This window comes from Neofelis nebulosa, chromosome 2 (genome assembly GCF_028018385.1).
Source record: "Neofelis nebulosa isolate mNeoNeb1 chromosome 2, mNeoNeb1.pri, whole genome shotgun sequence".
NCBI classification, from domain to species: domain Eukaryota; kingdom Metazoa; phylum Chordata; class Mammalia; order Carnivora; family Felidae; genus Neofelis; species Neofelis nebulosa.
The window spans coordinates 96,335,835-96,357,349 of record NC_080783.1 but is presented as its reverse complement, the minus strand read 5'-3'; the positions used below and the strand labels follow the sequence as shown (position 1 = coordinate 96,357,349).

General features: G+C 44.2%; 1 protein-coding gene across 5 annotated transcripts in view; it reads left to right on the top strand.

Moving 5' to 3' along the window:
- MGAT5 (alpha-1,6-mannosylglycoprotein 6-beta-N-acetylglucosaminyltransferase) overlaps positions 1 to 21,515 on the top strand; it is a 337,157-nt gene that overhangs the window by 46,309 nt on the left and 269,333 nt on the right. For all 5 annotated transcript variants that reach the window (XM_058694949.1, XM_058694940.1, XM_058694923.1 and 2 more), the window contains exon 2: positions 658 to 707. The gene's annotated coding sequence lies outside the window, so the exon portion shown is untranslated. The remainder of the gene's footprint in view (positions 1 to 657; positions 708 to 21,515) is intronic.

Here is a 21,515-nt window from a genome sequence, read left to right as displayed (position 1 = left end):
TTTATTTTATAAACGAATATTATAGAGGGAAAATACTAGCTTTATCAGAAGCACATAGATCTATTTCTAAAATGCTTTTCACTCTTTTTTTTTCTTCTTCTTCTTGAAGGTGAAGTGGCTACAAGTAATCTGTTCCATTTGAATGAACAGGCATGTAATTCAATTGGGTTTATCTTCTATTGCAAACTCTTTAGTTTTGGGTAATAGAGCTATCTGTTTTTAAAAATGTGTGCATACATATATTTGGAACTGTGTGTGTATATTAATGCAGTCTAGTCCGGAAAGCATTAGAATTGGTAAAAGCTTGGGTTTAATGCCTCCTGAGATTTGGAGAAGCCCCATCATTGCCAAACATAGTCTTGCTCCTACTGAGCTAATAATGGATGATTTGGGGTTTGGGGTCTTAACACATGCGATCATACAATTTTTTTTTTTTTTTTTTTTTTTTTTTTTTTTATTTAGGTGAATGCCTTTGGGTGTTGAAGTGATCGGGCTTCCCAGCTGGCTATTTTTAGGCTATCTCTTTTTGGGAGACTGTGTTGAAAGTCTCCAAAATGGGAGAAATAAAGTCCATAGAAGGTCTTTGTCAACCTGTTGGCAATAGATCAAGTAGTTAAAGAGGAGAAACTTAACAGTGTCTTGTCTTTGTGATTTCAGGAGTGATTACTGTTCTGAAGTGAGCATTGGAGGAGGATCCATTAGGCTATGTAAGTACTGAAGTAAGCAGATATTCATGTGGCCGATTACAGACCCAGGATATTTGCCGTTGGGAGGGAGAAGTGCAAATAGTTGAGTCAGATGTTAGCATTTGGAACTGTGAGAATATAGACACCTAGTCCCAAAGGGCTGAGAGGTGGCTTTGCTAGTGCCGCTCCAATCCTGAGGGGACATCTCTCGCTATCTGGTTAAGGTCTGGTGGAGCTTAATCTTTTGGGATAATTGGGTAAGGATATTTTAGCTGGTTAGAATTAGTCACGTGACTAGAGCAGAAGTCCATTGATTATTTTATTCAGTCATTATCAAACACAACTTGATTTAGCTCGATCATGGCCGGTTACCCTGACACGGAATGGCTGGCTCCTTCAGAGCCAGTCATCCCAAACCTGACACAGAGGGTCATGGTGGGAATAGAAGTCAAACCGATGAATTGGACAGAATGATTCCTAAAGACTGCACAGTCTCCGAACTGTCTATATCAAGGAGCCATTGCTCAAGAAGTACATGTACTAAGTCCTCAGTTATGAACATATTTTATGGGGGAGGAAATGTGCTAAGTACTTTATTATTTGAACTGTCTGAATAGCTCATAGCAATTAAAATCAGTGTCCAGGCCACCCTTGAGGGTTACCTTGATGAATGAGATGTTCGACTTGGGAGCAGAGTATTTGGATTTCACAGTCTGATAGGATTTGGGTGTCAGGGTTATGGGGCTAACAAAATGAAACATTAAACATACTTAATTCCTGTTTCTTTGATGTATGTGGGTCTTTGAACACACTTTGTCTCTAACAACATCACAGGGGAAAAAAATACCACAGTGGGGGGAAAAAACACCCCAGCAACTCACAAGCAGATGAATGTCTGATAGGAATAAAAGCCTTAATGTTAGAGCTAGAAAATCATATGACCATGTGACTTTTATCAGAGGCTTCTCTCTAGCTGTGACCTTCAGAGTTTGTCCTGCTGGGAGGAACCAGAGAAACAAGAAGTGTCTCTTTTGGAACCTCAAAGGGATTCTGAATTTCTGAAGATGTGGAATTTTGTCTAAGATGAAATAGGCACATTTAATCCATCTCCCCCACCCCACCATGTACACACATGACTTAATTGTAATGGGACTTCATTTCAGGGGCTGGACAACTGAACAGTGTATCTTCAGGAGTCTGTTTGGAAGTGAGTTTACTGCTGACAGAGCAGTTCGTTTACTGCCCTCTGAGACTTGGCAGGCATGGCAGCTGGGGGTAGTGGCTGATGTCCTGGAGACCTGGAGCTGGGTCTGAGGTCCCTGATCCCCAGCTGCTGGGGCTTATGCTGTGGGAAGGATGAAGATCTTTCTGCCTATCCTGTGCTGTGATCCCCTCCTCCCACCACCCCGTGTCTGTGTCTGCCCTTACCTCCTGCTCTCAGCTGTGCACTCTGTGGGGTTGACAGCCTTCATGGAGCAGACAGACGTGTTGGCATTGTGTGGTACCCCTGGGCTTTGTCTATCTGCCACCAAATATGTTGTCACCTTCCCTTTTGAGCCTGCCATATCTAGCTGCCTTTGAAGGAGGCCTTTTGGCTCCTTTGGGAATAACTACTGAAAGAGCAGCTGTCTGTCAGCCTCCTCCAGAGCCGTCGAATTGGGCTATTGTCAACCTGTTGTTGGAAGGGTTCCCAACAAAGCAGACTTGGCTGGCATTGACATTTGTAACTGGGAAGCCATATCACAGATGAGTTTGCATTTCTTTTTTTTTCTTAAAATTTATTCATTTATTTAGGGAAAGAGAGAGCATGCATAATCAGGGGAGGGACAGAGAGACAGGGTGAGAGAGAGAGAGAATCCCAAGAGGCTCTGCAGTGTAAGTGCCGAGCCCGATGTGGGCTCAAACTCACGAACTGTGAAATCATGGCCTGAGCGGAAACCAAGAGACTGACGCTTAACCGACTGAGCCACCCAGGTGCCTGAGTTTGCATTTCTTATAATCCTTTTAAGTAGCCTTCAGAATAGGAAGCAGGTGGCTTTCACACACTTAGGCACCTCCCAAGAGTGTGGACGTTGTTGGGTCTTCCTGAAGGCAGAGAAACAGATCACCATCCTTCCCACACCATCTCCATTCTCAGGAAGTAGTTGCCCTGGCTTTATCTTTATGTCGATGCGTAACCATATGAATCAGTTTAGGTCAGGCTCTTAAGAACAAATAACTGTTTAACTCTGATTACCACAGAGCCTGTGAAAAGAGAGGAAAATAGATGTCAGATAAGGCTTTTCAGGGGTACTTGGGTGGCACAGTCGGTTAATCATCTGACTTCAGCTCAGGTTATGTTCTGATGGTTGGTGAGTTCGAGTCCCACATCAGGCTCACTGCTGTCAGTGCAGAGCCCGCCTGGGATCCTGTGTCTGTCCCGCCCCCCGCCCCCCGCCCCATCTCTGTCCCTGCCCTGCTCTCATGTTCTCTTTCTCTCTCAAAAATAAGAAAACATTAAACAACAACAACAAACAAACTTAAAGGCTCTTCAGATGGGCCTTGTAGATCCCATACCTGGTTTTTTTAATGCCCCAGTTTTTCAAAGAACCACCTTCTAACTTTCATTTCTTAAGACCTGACCTGAAGAGAAAGATGCAGTGTTTGTGGTAAAAATAAAAACCAGAGCCACACCGGGAGATCTTGTGAACACATACAACCAAAGAAAGTGAAGAAGGTGTGAAGTGGAATCAGAATGCCTTTTACTTACTGTGGGTCTAGTAGACTGTAAATTCCTTGAGGGCTAGGATTGCCCTTAACTGTTCTTCTCAGCACTAGTGGCTGGCACAGCTCCTGGCCCATGGCAGCACAGCGAGCTGAAAGAATGAGTCTAAAGTGGGAAAGGTTTTTGGTAGAAAAAGGTGTGTGTTTTAATATTCCGGTAGTATAGACATTGAAATATGTTCATCATCAAATTAAGATTATGGGATTTCAAGTTAATGATGTTTTCCTGTTGGCGTCAAAGATGAGTAATCTTGGAAGAGGTGGGGGCTTAGATGGCAGGCCTGAGATGTGATTGAAATGAAACCCCTTCTCTGCCTGTGCTCAGATTTCTTTCTGCGGTTCTCAGGACATTAGTCATGTCTTAGGAAATGTCAGTGCCTGACCTTGGCTGTGTACTGTGCAGCCAAGTCCAGTGTGTAGGTGGCTAGCCTGCCTGCAGTGGGGTAGGAAGAGACTCTTGAGCCAGCTTGATAGTGGCCACAGGCTTTCGGAAGACTGGTACCTGAGGAATATCTGTCACCATCCTGGCCCTTTGCCTGTGGTGCACATTGGCATCTCATTCCTCTCTCTCAGAGCCCAGCGAGTGCCCCAGAGACGGTAGGACTGCATGCTGGGTAGCCCCCACCCAGTACTGATGGACGGGCATGGTGGATGAAACCCTGCTTCTCTCCCTGCCCGAGGGAAGGGACGGATGTGGCTGCGGGGGTAGAGGACATGTCATCGCCAGGGCACATGTGTAAGGGTAGAGCAGTTGTCTTCATAAGACATGCCTGGCTTTGACTGGACCTAATCACAATTCTTGGTCTCTGGCAAGAGCTTTCAAAACAATGTCATGTATCTTTCTCTGATTTTACCTGAAAAAATAAAATGTTTAAATATTTCAAGTATCCAGAGAAGTGCGGAGACTTAACTAAAACACTCAGATACCCCCCTCCACCCCTTCCTCACCGTATCTGGTGGCTCCCTTTCTGATCTCCTGATGACACATGTCTTCTTAACTGTGAAAGGTGCTTCTGTTAAAATTACCATACTTCTGTCCTTGGACATTAAAAAAAAAAAAATTTTTTTTAACGTTTACTTATTTTTGAGGGGGTGAGAGCATGAGCAGAAGAGGGACAGAAAGAGAGACACAGAATCCGAAGCAGGCTCCAGGCTCTGAGCTGTCACCACAGAGCTTGATGCAGAGCTCGAACTCATCAGCAGTGAGATCATGACCCGAGCTAAAGTCGGACGCTTAACCAACTGAGCCACCCGGGTGCCCCAAGTCCCTGGACATTTTTAAAAATGGGGTCTGCCTGGAACCTAGACCTGTAGCACCCCCCAGCATACCCACACTCTGAGGATGGTTGGTGCTATCTGGATCTACCCTTACCTGTGGTTTCCTTTGTTCATTCTTTCCTTATGTCCTTGCTATCAATTTGCTTTTCTCTCTGTTCAGTTTCAAGAAGATGTGTATGTGTTTAAATCCCTCTCCAGCTAGTTCAGGACTTCCTTGTTTTTTTTTTTTTTATTTTTTTTATTTTTTTTTTTGAAGTTTGTTTTTTGAGAGAGACAGTGTGAGTAGGGGAGGGGCGGAAAGAGAGGGGGAGGCACAGAATCCGAAGCAGGCTCCAGGTTCCAAGCTGTCAGCACAGAGCCCAATGCAGGGCTCAAACCCATGAACTGTGAGATCATGACCTGAGCTGAAGTCAGATGCTTAACCAACTGAGCCACCCAGGCGCCCCTAGTTTAGCACTCCCTTGTAACGGTTAATTCAGTTTGCTGCTTGGCACAGCTAATGCTGTCTCCACGTCCTATGGCCTTGCAATGATGAAGGCTGTTCACTTCATCATACCTGGTGCCACACACAGAGACGACTCACTCTGTTGAGAGCCTCTTATGTCTCCCAAAGTCAGTATGTAATTTCCCATGTATGTCAGCCTCCCTGGAGGAGAGAGGTGATGGCCATTTTATTTTGTCCCTTCAGGCTTGGAGCGATGGATAGACAGCATCTGTGGGGCAGGCTGAGGCTCTCCCTCAGGTTAATTAACATGGGTAAGGCCCATGGACAGGTTTCTAGTCATTTATTCTCTTACCGTGACCATTTTCTGGGACCAGAGTCCTGTGTTATTTTAGCTGTGTTGATTGATCATTCACTTAACTCTTCATTTTGATCAGAGCCTCCTGATAGCTTACAGGAATCAGTGCCCACAGCTCGTGTATCAAAAAGGCTTCTGGGAAGTTTGCCGCCATTTATCTAATGAGATACCATCTTGAGAGGGGGTGGGTGAGCGAGTTGCCCAGCCAGGAGGTTGGAGGACAACCCAGGTGAGGCAGGGAGGATTGGGGAAGGCCATGTGGGAACCCTGGGAATTGGGCTGAAGAGTTTGGGGGTTCTCGGTGACTGGAGAAAGAGGTTTTTAAAACTTCTAAATCATCGTGGATTGGTACAACAAAAATAAATGATTAGGAAGTGAAATTAGAAGAAAAAAAAAAGTCCAGAATACAAGACTTCAGTTTTATTAGTGGATTCAAAGCCAGAAAATTATCCTGTCACATTGCCATAAAAGCTACCAAAACACTTACCCTCAAGTTTGGTGCTTTTTCTTTACACACTAAGTACTTTGTAGACTGGCCCTGCTCTGTGAACCTCCCACCCCCAACTTTGAGTAGCACTGGTTTAGGAGTCGTGAGTCTTAGCTCTGTACCTCATATGCTGGGAGGCCCACCTTTGCATCTCTGCCTCTTGGTTTTTATGCTAGAAGTTGAAAATTGGCTAGCACAGCACTGTTCTCCCCGACGGGAAACAGGGGACCAGGAACAGGTGCTTATTCCTGAGTCTCCCGCCCAAATGGGTTTCCTTGTAGAAATCTTTCTAGAAGGAACATGCTGGGGATTATTTCATATGCTCCTTTGGTCATCTCAAGCAGATGTCTGACCATTTCTTTTGGAAGGTATGTGTCCTGCATGAGGGACCTTCTGTAACAAATGGATCTCCCTTCATGTATGTGTGTGGCTGTGTGTGTGGTCGGTTTGCACCCAGTGTAAGTTTTTTCTAGTTCGTAGTTCTAGGCTAGTGGTGGTGGTGTGGGGTAATGATCCTTTTAGAAGTCATTTGGTGACCAAGACCAAATCGGTCCTGACATTGAAGACAGGCCCTTCCAGATGCACTCTGCAGGGGTGTCTGTTGTAGTCTGTGGTTTGTGGGGAGCATGCAGCAGCCAGCCAGGCCTGGTAGCACATAGCCCCTTGCCATTCATATTCCATTACCCAGAACTCAGTCACCTGGCCCACCTTGCCAGAAAACATAGTCTAGCTACGTGTTGGGGGAGAAGAGAACGTGGATTCACGGAGTAGCAAATGTTGTCCATAGCCTCCCTTCTCCCGATTCTCTGATTCACTTAGCAGAACCGTGTTCGCTGTTACATTCTTTTATCCACGTGAACTCATTTATTCCCCCTTTTATGCCTGCTCATGATGATGGTCAGGCATTACATTTTTATGCAGTGGGGTGAGAAACAATGGAAAGCAAAGAGAATGGAAGTTGCCTCAATTCACGGACAGTGATTACACAGGCTGCTGTCAGCAGCCAGGAATGACCAGTGCTGACTATGAGAGAACATTGGCTATGTGCCATAGGCCACATTTGGGTTTTTTTCAATCCAGGTATTTATGAGTTGAGAGTAATGCTTAGTATTTAAAAAGTAAATAGCACTTAAGCAGAAGGAAACCATTGGTGCAGGGGCAGCCAGTAGCCCATGTTGAAAGGTGGCCGTGGTGATGTAATTTGATAAAAAGCTGAAGTAGCTCTAATGTTTCCATAAGTATGCTTTTTCTTCCTGCAACAGTGAATTGAAACGCGCACACACATGCAAGAAACCCCCAAACCCCGAACACTTTTATTTGCTCTCAATCCAGGGAAGCCAGAGAGTCAAAGTAAGGGAGGTGAGATTGTGGGAGGGTGTGGGGTGCAGGTGAGTATGGGGGGAGAGTCTGGGCAGAGTTGCAGGGCATAGCATCCTTTGGGAGCCTGTGTGTACTTGAGTGGCGGGAGAACTCGACTAGAAAAGTGAGTATGGAGGGGATGGAAGTGGTGAGATACCAAAAAGTCTATCTGTGGCAATCCAGAGATTACCAGCCAGGAGGTTGTCACACCCCTGGGACTGCAGCATGGTGGGAGCTGGTGGTGGAATCACAAAGATAACGCGGGGCCTTATGGGAAGAGCTGCATCCATGGAGGGGATGCCGCTGGGCAGAGACCCTGGCTTCCTCCCTGTGCTGCCCTCCTGGCTTCGGCTGGTGCCTCCCGTAGGTCAACCCTGCATGAAAACCAGATGGCAGTGGGCTTTGGGAGATGTGGTTTCCTAGCATATGTTGCAAAAAGGGCACGGCGTGCAGAGAATGGATCTAAGAGCAAAAAGGTGGATGGTTGCCACAAGGTATGTAACCTCTTGGTGGAAAGGAAGGGAAATAAATAGATACAGTGAGAGATTGAGGGAAAGAAATAGGAGTTTTGGGACCTTTCCTCCATGCCATATTCCCTCTGTGTTTCTCTGTTACCACCTATGTCCCCCTTTCATCATTTTGTTAGGCTTTTTACACCATGTCATGTTTTTTGGAGCCTTTTGTCTCCCCAGTAATGGCTAACATCTATTGACTACTCACCGTGTGCCATGATGGTAGAGTTTTCAGTGCTGTATCTGTCTTAATTCATTGAATCATCCGAGCAACTCTGTGAGGCAGGTTCAGTCAGTCCTCGTTATTTGAAGATTCTGTGAGAAATTTGCCTCCTTGTTAAAATGTATCTGTAACGGCAAAATCAATAGTTGCGGTGCTTTTGTGGCCATTCACAGACACACCCAGAGTGCAGGGAGATTTGAGTTGCCTGATGTGCACATTCCTAGCTGACACTGACCAATGCAACGCTCTACTTTCTTGTTTCAGGTCTCACACTGTGCCTAAGTATTCTCCTTGTGGTCTAATTAGTACCCCTCCTTTGGGGGAACTTTTGAACTTTTCTTGGGTGATTTTATGGTTTAAAATGGCCCCTGAACATAGTGTTAAAGTGCTATTTCGTGTTCCTAGGTGCAGGAAGGCTGTGATGTACCTTACAGACAATTGATGTGTGTTAGCTAAGCATCATGAGGCATGAGTTACAATACTGGCTGTGTTAATGAGTCAACAATATGAAATAGGTGTCTTAAAACAGAAACACAAAACATGATTATGAATTGATCAGTTGACAGAAATGTGGCTAGAGGCTCACAGGAACCTAATGCTATGTTTCCCGTGGGAGCACTGGTTCAGCATTCCCTAATTCAAGGTTCACTGTGACTTTGTAGAATGTAACTGTGGCAACTAATGACCATCAGCTGTACTAGTGTTATCCCCAATTTCTAGGCAGACTGTGGGGCATGTAGAGGTGAAGGAAGTGGCCCAGTGTCACCCAGTAGGATCAGAACCCAGGCAGTCTGGCGCCCGTCACTTTGCAGCTCTGTGCTCTACTGGCTGTGTTACCCGTTTCATACTTGTTTCCACCCTTACGGATCTGCTGTTGCTGCTGGTGAGTCCAACCCTAGGGCTGTTTTCAATGATACAACTCCTTGTGGTAAAGCCAAGGGTTATCTCTGGTTGGGAATCAGGATGTGTATAACTCTGCAATAAAGGTAATAATATTTGACATGTGCATAAAAACCTCTGCGTGTTTCACGTGAGTTAGTTCTCACAGAGGCGCGATGAAGTGCACGTCAGCCTCCGTTTCATAAATAAAAACTGGCGTCTAGGGGGGTTGTGATTTGGGCAGGGCCCCAGGGTGAGAAGGTGGTAGAACAGAGTTTCAGAAACCCAGGCTTCCTGGCTTCAAACCCTTTGGTCCTTGTGCAAAATTGATTAGGCCTCTCACTGAGGCCCTGGGGACTGGATGCCTGCCTGGCCACGGATACCCTCCTTTTCTGTTTTCATTCCACCCTGATCTGGAGCAAGTGTAAAATTGTGTGTAAAATAAGTGATTCCAAGGACGGACCAGAAATATTTTCTTTAAAATGACTGTGTAACAGGGTGCCTGGGTGGCTCAGTCGGTTAAGCGGCCGACTTCAGCTCAGGTCATGATCTCGCAGTCCGTGAGTTCGAGCCCCGCGTCGGGCTCTGTGCTGACAGCTCAGAGCCTGGAGCCTGTTTCAGATTCTGTGTCTCCCTCTCTCTGACCCTCCCCCGTTCATGCTCTGTCTCTGTCTCAAAAATAAATAAACGTTAAAAAAAAATAAATAAATAAATAAATAAAATAAAAAAAATAAAATGTGTAGGGGCACCTGGGTGGCTCATTCGGTTGTGTCTGACTCTTGATTACGGCTCAGATCATGATCTCATGGTTCAGTTTGTGAGTTTGAGCCTGGCATCGAGCTATGCCCTGTCTATGCGGAGGCTGCTTGGGATTCTCTTTCTCTCTTTCTGCCTGTCCCCAATTTGGGCACATGAGTGCATGCTCTCTCTCAGAATAAATAAAAATAAAACTTAAAAAGAAATAAAACGTTTATTTCCATGTATATAGGAAGTCTTTCATGGGCTAGAATGAATGTTTCGCAAAGATGTTGATTTGTTTTTTCTGTTCGTGAGGGAAATATTTGAAAATAAATAAAAAATAAAGGAAAAATAATTTGAGAGGGCTGCGGGCATTTCCACAGTGGCATACTCTTGCCTGAATATTGTTCCTGCCTTGTCTCTTTAGTTTTCTTTTTATATTTAAGTTTATGTTTCAATAAGAAATAGATGTGCTTGTGAAGAGTTAAAAAGGTACTGTGGAAAAAAAAAAGCAAACCAAAGTGCCCCTTCCCAGGGGCAAGCGCTGTGCCTGATTTCTTGTGTACTTTTCCAAAGGTGTTCTAACGTCCAACACAGTGATTCTCAGCTGGCGGTGATCAGGGAACATTGGCACATAGTGGGTGGAAGATGGGAGAGTGTTACTGGCCCTGAGGTAGGTAGAGCCCGGGGGTGCCCATGCACACCCTACAGTGTTCAGGACAGCCCTACAGCAGAGTATCAGCCCCTATACTCAATAGTGCTGAGGTTGAAGAACCCTTCCCCACCTTCAAAGTAAACTACAAGGGCCTTCTTAACGTGTGAAATACAAAAGCTTTTATGTTTGAACTCTGACATGTATTTTGTGTCTTCAGAAGGCTTTTGTTTACTTTTTTTTTTTTTTAAGTTTATTTATTTTGGGAGAGAGCATGCGCATCCCCACCCTGTGTGCATAAGCAGGGGGGCAGAGAGAGAGGGAGAGAGAGAATCCCAAGCAGGTGCCTTGCTGAGAGCATGGAGCCTGACATGGGGCTCGAATCCACAAACTGAGATCATGATCTGAGCTAAAATAAAGAGCTGGAAGCTTAAGCGACTGAGCCACCCAGGTTTTTTTGCTTCTGGTTGTGCCGCAGCTGCTGCTCCCTGGTGGGTCACTTGGGCGTGGTCCTCTCCAGGTGTGCACCAAGGGGTGTGTCAGCTATAGAGACTAAAAGTAATGAAACTGACTTCCTCTCACCTGATCTGCTTTTTTGCTATCACAGTGCGTGGTCGGTTCTAAACAAAGCCAGTGATAAAATACTCATAAAATACTTGGGGGAGGGGGGGACTCTGGTTCGTCTAAGTTCTAAATAATTGCTGCTAATAATGTTATGTAAATATATGTTAATATTTATTTGTACGTACACGCTTAAGATTAGTATATGCTACTACTTACCATTTAATAAACGTTGTATTCTATATGAAAATTAATTGAGAGAATTCCCTGTCCTGGCATTCCTGACACTCGAGGGCTGAGCTACAAATGTTGCTTTGATAGTAACTTCCTAACAGTTCAGAGCTGTCGGAACTCACTTTAGGTGCACTTGCTGCCTCCAGCCCTTGTGGTACAACATATCCCTGTGTTTCCAGAGAGCTTTACAATAAATGGTAGCGCAGTTTAAGAAGAAAAAAATGGAACTTGAGTTTCTTCAGTTCTGTCACTCTGTGTGACCATTTGGAGTTTTTACGTGTGATGGAAATTTAACTGCGAAAGATTGAGAACTCCTAAGTGTAATGTTGTTTGGTAAGTATATATTTCACTTCATAGAAGAAACATTGTACTGAATTTTAGAAGTCACTTTAAAAAGTGACAGGTTAAAAAAAAATGTTGGTTTAAAACCTAAAGAAAGACTCAAGAATGTAATGATGATGGATTATTGTATGCACATTGCTGGAAATAATGTTGTCAAATGGAAGTGGGACTGTTAAATAGTGATCTACCCTGAGTGTCCCCTATACTAGGTATGCTGTGAGGAGGACTGAGATCTTTAAGAAAAATAGAGGTGCACCTACCTGGGTGGCTCATTCAGTTTCAATGCCCAACTTCAGCTCAGGTCATGGTCTCGCAGTTTGTGAATTCGAGCCCCCATCGGGCTCTAAGCTGATAGCTCAGAATCGAAACATTCTGTCTCTGTCTCTCTGTCTGTCTGTCTCTCTCTCTCTCTCTGCCCCTCCCCTGCTTGCTGTCTATCTGTCTCTCTCTCACAAAAGTAAACATTAAAAAAAATCATTAAAAAGAAAAATAATTGAAATGAAAGTGGGCCCAGGAAAGCACTTGGTTGCTTCTGTTGATCTGGTTTCTGTTTGTGTAAAATCAGTGCTCTTTGAAACGCCACACAGGATTGAAGTTCTGACCCATTAAGGTCTTTGTGAAAGTAGACATCTTGCCCTCCATCGTAATGTTTTATTTTTTATTTTTTAAAGTTTATTTATTTTGAGAGAGCACATGAGCAGGGGAGGGACAGAGACAGAGGGGAAGAGAGACAGAATGCCAAGCAGGCTTTGTGCTGTCAGCGTGGAGCCCAGTGTGGGGCTCAAACTCGGGAGCCAAGCTGTGAGATCATGACCTTAGCCGAAACCCAGTCGGATGCTTAACTGGTTAAGCCACCCAGATACGCCCATCCTAATGTTTTAAAACTTTGTTGATTTATACATAGAGAACAGTGTACAAGTTAATTGTGTGCCGTGTGATTAGTTGTCACACCTAAACACTGCTGTGTCAGTGTACCCAGATCAAGAAACAAAACGTGAACAATACCTGGAGGCCCCCTGGTGCCCCTTTGTAGTTGAGATTTCCAGTGACCCCATCTCAAGCATAACCACTGGCCTGACTTCTAACAGCACAGATCAGTTGTGCTGTTTTTGGATGTTACATAAATGGAATTCATCATACGGTACATAAAGAGAAGACTAATTTTAACCCATCTCTCTCAAATTTGATTGTGACTAGAGACATTTGAAATATTTCAAAATGTGCCAGTTAAACATCTTGACGACTTTCAGTGGTAGATTAACAAAAATTTCCAGTCTAGTTCGTGTGTGGCTTGACCAGTAGAAGCGCTGGCCTTCAGGGTAGTACCATTTAATATGCTTGTTTCTGTAATGAAGAACATAAGCAACTTAATTATGATGTGACTTGCTGGGCTTTGGAGTTGTATGCGGAAGGCAGAGAATTGTATGGACATTAAATCGGAATTTGTGTGTTGAAGTAATCCAGTTCATTGGAAGCTAGAGTAGCTTACAGGCTTACAGTGTGGTCAGTAAGTTGCATACACCGTCTAGAAGCTTGTAATTGGATTTAGATTGGAAACCATAACATGGCAGTGGAAATGTATTGCATCAGTGTATTAGTTTCACACTAACGTTTTCTGAGGAGTAAGCATATCTTGTCCATGGAGACAGAATGGATGGGCCGTTGAATAGTTTGGGCCGCAAGGGTCTGAAATTGCCCTTCACGTAATGGGAGGAATTCACTCAATTTGAAGGCCCCTGGGAATGTTGAACTCTTCAATTAACATAAAAGTATTATTTAGGAAAAAATAGCCTTGTCTGCAACCGTCATCCATGGTGAGAATCTGTCTTCTCACCCGTTTCTGGATCTGTCAGAGGCTGGCTCATTCACCATGAGCTGTGGCGGCCAATTCGAGAGGTTGGTGTGGCTCTGACTGAGGTGTTACGTGGCAGCGGGCCACACAAGATGTGAAAAGTGTTTGCCGCACAGCTTCTCTTAGTCCCAGCAGAGATGAAAAGGAACAGCTCTAGCGAAATTGCTAAGTCAGGGATGTTTGTCTCTGGGAAGCTGCTTTTTGCTCACTTAATTTTTTGGTCTATAAAAAAACATTCTTTCTTCCCTGCTTACTGGTGTCTAGCCATCTCAAATTAAAACAGGGAAGAATCCTATATGCCTTATTCTTTGAAACTTCTGTATATCCCCTTGCGAAATATGGGGTTTTTGTGTGTTGGTTGGTAGGTTGGTTTTTTTGCATCTTCAAGCCTCAGATGCAGGAGAGGCAGTGCTTGCGAATAAAAACCAGTTCAGGAAATTGTATCTGAGAGGGGAATTGGATCATGTCGCTCCTGGCCTTCAGGCTCCACCCATTCTTCAGCTACAGGGGAGCCGCAGGTCCTGCTGTGGCATTCAAGGTCCCTGGTCACCTTGTCTTGCTGCTCAAGCCTCAACCTTGCACCCCTGTTACCCCCTGCATCCCAGGCAGGCAGGGGAATATGCCCTTGAGTGTGACTGTTGATTGGTGCCTCTGTTCCATGCACAGGTTTTTTTCCCTGTTGGGGATGCCTTGCTCTCCCATCCACATTTCATCTTTCAGGGTTCCTTCCAGGGCTTTCTTTTTTCAAAGAAGGCTTCCTTGATCCTCCTGGATAGGATGAGAGGCATTTCTTCTGTGTTCTTGTGATATCCTGCATATATCGTGTACTCTTTCATGCATACAAGTTCTGCTGTGCGTCCCGCATCTAGAGCAGTACCCTGCACATAGTAGGTGCTCAAATCACTTGTTGAAATGAATGGACTTCACTTTTTATGTTCTAATGATCAATGGATGTGTCTGTCCCCTCATGACAGTTTGAGAGCAGGGCTTGTGCCTGTTCATTGTCACATACTCTATGCCTGACGAAGGTACTCAGAAGTGTTTGAATGGAAGGCAGGGGAGAGCATTGGAGAGGCAAGGGAGAGTTTTCCCTGTATTATAGTCATCTGTATTAAGTCATGAGTGTATGCACAGAACCTACTCCTGTGGCTTTGTGGTCAGGTGTATCAGAATCCCAGAATGCTGTGGGGTAAGAACTCTAATATTCGTCCCACCCCAACCGCATCCCCACCCCTTGTTTTCCAAATGGGAATGCCTCTGCGTATGGAAAAGTGTTGATGAGAGTGTTGATCTCCCAGAGAAAATGCTTGACAGTGATGATGTTGATTAACTTGCTGATTGCCAATGCAGGAAAATAATCAGTAAAAAAGAAAAACTAAAAAAAAAAAAGGAGGAGGGAGGTAAAGAAAAAGTGGGTTATGTAAAGGCAATATTAATTATCATCCTTTAGAAGAAATGGTTGTCATTTTCGATATAATTACTGTGCAGCCCCATAAAGGCTCTGTGTGTGGCATGTCTTTTTTTGTTTCTATAGTAATTTTGGTGTTGTGTCCCCAGTTCATTATAAAGGTGTTCTTTTTTCATTCCAGAAAAAGACAATAAGTGATGGGGTAGAGTTTTCCTATATATTTGAGTCTTTCTTTCCCTAACCTGCTCAGATCTTTGGCATTCACTTACTTGCCAGTGAATGCCAGTGGGTAGTGGGATGAAAAACTAAGGAAAAAACAAATTCTGTAGAAAAGCAGAGAGAGGTGACTTTTAATATTGAATGCATTCTTTGAAGATGCAGAGACCCCTGCCCATATGTGCCCTGTCCTGTCGGTTGGATTGTTCCTGGTTCAGAAGAAGGGATTCCATGTTGCAGGATTTTCCCTGGTGTCCCGAGAGCCCACCATGGTAGAGGCTCTGCTGCCTTCACAAGTTTGAGGACCCCTGGATTACAAACAAATATCAAAAGGACATTTTCTTTCCCAGGCCTGAGCTGGGAAGGCTCTGTTAGTCATGGTGAGCATGTCTGCTGCGTCACTACCAATGTCCAGGGAAAAGTTGGCTTTGACCACCTTGAAAGTATCGAAGGCAGCTTTAGGGGTGAAATTTCAGGCAGCGGTGAGGTTTTACTCCCCGTCTTTCTTCACCTTCCCCAGTCTGTGATGAGATCCCCACTTTTCACTCAGGCCTGTGTTCCATTGAGGGGGCCTAGGACATACCCTCCCAGACCAGAACACCTGTCAGTCACTGATTCCTCACAGTAAGGTGTAGGGACAGATACATGTTTTCCCCAATAGCGGTTTTAAAGTTCAAAGCATTGAGGTATATAAGCAGTGAGCTGAAATATCACCAGTCTTGTCTGTCTCCCCTACTAGACTTCAGGAAGCCCTCTGACCTAGGGCCTGTTGGGGCTTATCATGTTCCCAGGTCTGGGCCCACAGTCACCACATGGAAAGAGCTCAGTGAGAGGTGGCTGAGTCTGTGCATGAAAGGTGGGCACTGGAGACATTTTCTGCCCACTTGGAAATTCTGTCTATCCATTTACTCATGGAAAGGAAATGTCTACTCCTTACTTCACATTATGGGTGAGTTTATCAACCGAGTGGCTCTTGAGGTCTTTGTGTAAATGTTGGGCTGTCAAGTGGTTTTGTAGGGTGACCTTGTCCTCTTAGTATTGGAATCATAGGGTGATTGGAACAGCTGGCTCTGTGGAAGGGAAGACGTTGCCTTCTGAGTTTGCTGCCAATAAAAACTGATCCAAGAGTGGGTTGTCCCTGAACAGGTGGTGTGGACAGCTTGGATGCACAGGATTGAAGATCATGAGTTTGACCGCATCATCAAATTCATTCATTCCTTCATTTGACATGTATTTATTGAGCTCCTACTTTGTACCTGGCTCTGTTCTAGGCAGTGGGGATGCAGAGGTGAACAAAAACAGAGGAAGTAGAGAAACTGGCGAGTCACCTGTCAGGTGGAGAGGTGGGAGAAGAAGAATCAAATAAGACAAGGGGTAGAGAGCAAGTGTTGGGTGCCGTGTTAGATGTTGTGGCCCAGGAGGCTGCTTCAGGGAGTGATGTTTGTGCAGACACCTGCATGGCAACAGAATCCAGGCAGTGTCCTGGGTGAAAGGAGTTCCAGGTGGCGGACACAGTATGTATAGGTGCTTGAGGCAGGAACAGACTGGACCCATCATGGAGGCATGTGGGTAGAGTGAAGGGAACAAGGTGCTAAGTCTAGAGGTGAGTAGGGATAGAACATGCAGAGCCTTGCTGGCCAAGGTACAGAGTTTGGGTTTCATTCTGTGATGTATATGTACAGAGTTTTGAGCCTGGGGGTCAGGGTGACCTCATCTGATTTGTATTTATAAAGGTCATTTGGCTTGTGTGGAAAACTGGCTGTAAGGGGCAAGGGGCATAGAGCTCAGGTAGGAATGACAGTTGTCCAGTGTAAGGTGTTGGTGGCATAGACTCAGGAGGGGTGGGAGATGGTGACAGGGGTTGGGTACCTCAGGTCAGAAGGATGTGACCCCTCTCTGTCTTTATCTCCCACTACCTTTCCATGATTGATTTTACTGCAGCCATATACATCTTCTTGTGCTTCCCCCATATCTATACTCATTCTGTGTCTCAGAAACATCACTTATCGGGGCACTTGGGTGGCTCAGTCATTGAGCATCTGCCTTCTCCTCAGGTCATGATGTCATGGTTTGTGAATTTGAGACCCCGTATCGGGCTCACTGCTGTCAGCATGGAGCCTGCTTTGGATCCTCTGTCCTCTTCTCTCTCTGCCCTTCCCCTTCTTGCTCTCTCAAAAATAAAACTAAAATTAAAAAAAAAAACACCCCAAAAATGTCACTTGTCATAGCCTCAAATTCTACACATGTATGCACGTACACATATGTGCTCCCACTCACTCATTGCTTCTTTGTGTCTCCTGCGGACATGTGAGTGCCATGGTGTCAGGCAGGTACTTTTTGTCATATTTATTGTGGAGCCTGAGTGCCTTAGAATGCTGCCCAGCACGTCGTAGATGCTCAAAATATTTACTGAAGGCGTGCATCAGGTGGAAGGACAGCCAGCTGTGGTCTTTTTTGTATAATTTCTGCTTGAAAAATCAGCACCATGACTGCCCGAGGTTCTAATTGCAATGCTAAAGAAACCGAAAACATCAAAGTGTAATACCAATTTAATCAAAAAGGGGAGGCACACTGAAGAATATAAGTAATAGGGAAAAAAGAGGGGGGAGGGGGTTTGTTGATCATGGGAAGGTTCTGCCTATGGTGGGGGAAATAACCAAGGAGCAACTAACTTTGAATCTGTTCATCTACTGCAGTGAAATTTGCCAGTTTCATTTACATCTAGTACTGTCTAGCTGTTTGTTGTCGCTGGAAAAGACTTTCGGGGATATAATTAATCTCCCCCAGTGTTACCTGTGTTCTCAGGTAGTTTTTCTGAGCTACAGTTGAAGCTGGATAATTCTGTTACCAGAATGCACACATTGTACAAGGAGATCAGCTTGTGCCTGTCCTAAGGACTGAGAATGGGAGCAAGTGTGGGTAGAGAAGAGCGGTGACTTGGGGCCCCTCAGAGGGGTGGGTGGCCAGCATTCATGAGTTTTCCACCAGGCTTGTGACTAGGGGTCAGCTTCTAGAGACAGAGGGACTTGTTTTGAATCCTGGCCCCTCTACCACGTGACTTTGAATAAGTTCCTCAACCTCTCTGTGCCTCAGCACCATCGTCTATAAAACAGGAGTAACAACAGCACAGACCCTATGAGTTTACTATGAGGAGTGAGTGAGTTAATACATGTAGAAATTCTTAGAATTATGTCTGGGATAGCAGTTACTCGAAACATTTCAGTTTTTATTAAATGGGGAAAACTTTATGATCATTAATAGTTGGCATAAATTTTAGCGGTTAAAGGTTCTGTCAGTTGAACCTGGGTATTGGATCCCTGTACAGCACCTGAGTCAACTGGAAATGTGTGTGTTTGTCTGTGTGTGTGTGTGTGTGTGTGTGCGCGCGCACGCGCGTGCACGCGTGTGTGTGTGTGTGCGCAAGGTGGGGATGGACTCTGATACCAAATGATATACTGCAATAAAATTCTGATGCTAACCACCTGGAATTAGTGCAGATCCCATAAATTAAAAGGTACAGTCCCCAACAAGACAGCTTCTACTTCAGATGCCAGCTGTAGGTAGGGTCCCCAAACCACTAACGCTTCTAACCAGCTGGCTACTAATCTAGGAGTTCATGACTCCCTCAAGTTTGATAACTCACTAGAATGACTCACAGAACTCAGGGAAGCACTGCATTTAGGATTACAGTTTTAATCTAAAGGATGTAAATCCAGGCCATCCAAATGAAGAGACACAAAGGGTGAGGTCTGAGAGGATTCCAAAGCCGAGCTTTCGTGCCCTCTCCTTCTGGGGTTAGGGTCACCTTCCTGGCACATCAACATATTCATCAACCAGGAAGCCTCACTGAGCTTGGTGTCCAGAGCTTTTATCGGGCTTTTTGTTGCATTGGCATGATTGAGTTCATCCACGTGGCCAATGATTTAATCAATCTGAGCCCCCCTCTACTTCCCAAGATTGGGCAGGCTCAAGATCCAGCGTTCTAATCGCATGGTTGGTCTTCCTGATGATCAGCTTCCAGTCTGAGTCTTCTCATCTCTTAGCATAAACTCAGGTGTGATCCAAGGGGCTTGTCAATAACAGACACTTTTGTTACTCAGGAAATTCCAAGGAGTTAGTATCCCTTTTAGGAACCAGGGACAAAGGCCAAATTCTTTATTGTACAATAGGGGATATTTGAGAGAGCAAGGCACAAGATGGTGGCCTGGGAAGGGAGCCCAGCTTTTTGCTTGTCTCTTTGTTAACTGCTCTAATGCAATGTCAGATTGGACTTCCTGTGTCAGGTTGGGCTGATGATGAGGTAGTAGTAACATATATTAGCTTTGATAGCGCTAGCTTTCCTTTCTTTGGAATGACTTTATTTAGTCTCATGGTGATGAAGTGGTCTTTTGGGATTTTAGAATGACCTTCTATTAAATAAGTCACTAAGACAGCTTTTTTTGAATTTGAGTCTTTAAAAAATAGAGCTTTGAAACTATTCTGTGGCACTGTGTGAATAGAGGAAGCCGCTGACCGAGTTGTCTTTTTGAACCTCAGAGGTAGCCTTCTCAATAAGTTCACCCCAAATCTGATTGGACATGGGGTGCTAGCATTTGGATGGGCAGTCTTTCTGCATCAGATGTTCTAAACCACTGACGACCTCAGCTCTGTTGATCTATAGGCTTGTGATAAGACCTTTTCCTGGGGCTTCTTTGTTATTCTCAGTAGTCATTCCTGAAGGCTCACCTGATTTTCCCATTTGTTCTTTGATTCCTGTAGCAAATGCGGTTTTTACAGTCTATTTGATTCTGTTTTTCCTTTGGTATTGCAAAGGAAATGTGAACTCACTTAATGTGAGCATCACAGTATAAGCTGGTCCCTGCAATTAAAGATTGAGTGTATCCAGAGACTTTTTTTTTTTTTTTTACCTTTTATGAAGCATTTATACCATGCTCCCCAACTTCTGTTTGATAGCACTTTCCAGAAGGGCTTATGGGGATCTGATTAGGGCCCAAGTGGCTGAGGCACCCTAAATAGATACAAAACTCATAGGAGGCCCTTGTTTCCAAATCCTGTTTTGTTTTTATTGTGGTAAAATATATATAGTGTAAATCGTATAATCATTTTGTAGTGGTCCATGGCATTAAATACATTCACCTTGCTGTGCAACCATCACCGCTACCATTCATCTCTTGAACTTCTTCATCTTCCCAGGTGAAACTCTGTACCCGTTAAACAGCTCCCTGTACTTCCCACTCCAACCCCTGGCAACCACTGTTCCTTTTCCTGTCTATGACTATGCCTATTCTAGGTATGTAACATAACATAGAATCCTACAGTATTTGTCCTTTTGTGTCTGGCTTCTTTCACTTAGCATGTCTTCAGGGTTCATCCGTGTTGTAGCCTGTGTCACAGTTTTCTTCCTTTCAAGGCTGAATAATATTCCACTGCATATATATACCACATTTTGTTTATCCACTCATCTGTCACCAGACACTTGGATTTCTTTCATCTTTTGGTTATTGTGGATAATGCTGCTGTGAACATGAGTGTGCAAGTATCTGTTACGGTCTTTTCAGTTGTTTAGGATATGTACTTACAAGTGGAACTGCTGGATCCCAAATCCTTTGTTTACACAAGAAAACAAGCCCATTCTCTTTTGTGTGATTAGTGTGAACAGGTATATTGTTACATGCCAAAGGAGTAAACCCAGGTGACTTTTTGGTGAGTGAGCCAATGAAAAGTTAATAGTCTACTTCCGATTTAGTTTGCTGGATCAGAGGATGGTGTCCATCACTTAAAGGACTACCACACCCATAATCATGTTGAATATGTTGAACAAAGATTAGGGAGCGATTGGCACGCTACATTTTCATTGATCCCTCTACCATGTGTTAATCTTGTCCTTTCCTCTCATTCTTTTTGATAGTTGCCCGTGTGATTGTATGGTGTCGTGGTTAAGAGTCTAGACTCTGGAACCATTGTTTGTGTGGGTACAGACTTCAACTCCATTTGCAGGTGGACACATTACCTCACCCTCCTGTGCCTCATTTTTGCCATTCATATGATGGAATTAATATACCTCAAACATGTAAAACCCATAAATAGTACCTGGCACATAGTAAGTGCCTAGTAAATGTTGTTGTTGTGGTTTTTATTAGCAATAGTCATTTGCACCTATTTAGTTGGCAAATAATTTAATTGGCACCTATCCGATTGGGAAAAAATTGTCAAATTTAAGGGACAGTAGAATATAGATAATAGAAGCTTTGGTAAAAGCATATGGGATACGGGTATTCTTACACTTTATTTCTGAGGAGTGTAAATTGATATAACTTTTCTGAAAGAAAATGTGGGAATATTATGACATCAAAAGCCTAAAAATCTTGTTAGTTGACTTTGCAATTTCTTTACTCTAAGGAAATATCTGAAATTGTAAAGGTAGGACTGAAAATTTATTATTTTTTAATATAGAAGAATAAATGCCTAATACTGTGGGATTATTTAAGTAAAACATGTATGTGTAGCAGAGTACTATTTAGTTTT